Below are 974 nucleotides of genomic sequence, written 5' to 3' on the forward strand. Positions count from 1 at the left end.
TGTACTCGAGAATATATTTGCGTTTCAAAGTTAATGTAAAGGTAAAATATGTTCAGAGTAAAATTACGTTCTTTTCAGTGCGGCGTTCCAGTATTCGCAAAAGCGACCCCTATAAATTTCGTAGTTACATGTTGATAAAAATAATTGTGCGGTGAAATTATATGCGATCGGACCTTGCGATTGGTTAAGTCAAGGCCATGTATTTATATAATCAAGTTATTTTCTAAGAGTAGTTGGAGAATCGTGTAATTCATATATTTTTTTCATCGTCTCGAATAAGGTATAAGCTACAAACACGCACTCTTCGCTTCGTTACTTTGATAAATTTTCCATGCACGCTATTCATATATTCTGCGCAAAAACGTAGCAAAAATAGACACGAACTATTCATTGTAATAGATAAATGTAGCATTATGCGACGCATTTTGTCGTCTCTCTACCATGGATGAATTTAACCTTGCACCTATTATCGCTTTAGGTATTTCCGGCTACCGTAACATATTATATATTGCGATAATTGTTATCTGAAAGATATCATCTAATGCTAAGTCAAGTGACGGATTAAAACAATAAACATATTAAATGAAATCGCTAGTAAAATCGCTTTAGATAAATATAATTATGTAATTATAATTAAATCAATTTAATTAAAAATCTAGTTTAGTTTAAAATTTTAATTTGTCATTCTTTTCGTCTAATATTGAGTTAGCAACAGAAACTAAACTAATAAATATGTTAAACGGATTTATTAAAATCGTTGCTTTAAGTAAATAAAATTATATAAAATTATAATTTTAATTAAATTAATTAAAAGCATATTTTACAGTTCAAAATTTCAATTTTGCCATACGTAGAATAATTTCAATTCTTTTTAGAAAACAAGTATTTATAATTAAATCTTAAATATATGTTATAATTTTCCTAAATGTAAAAACGCTAAGCAATAATAGATTTGATTAGTCAGGTAATTTGAA

This window comes from Atta colombica, unplaced genomic scaffold, assembly GCF_001594045.1.
Source record: "Atta colombica isolate Treedump-2 unplaced genomic scaffold, Acol1.0 scaffold47, whole genome shotgun sequence".
NCBI lineage: Eukaryota > Metazoa > Arthropoda > Insecta > Hymenoptera > Formicidae > Atta > Atta colombica.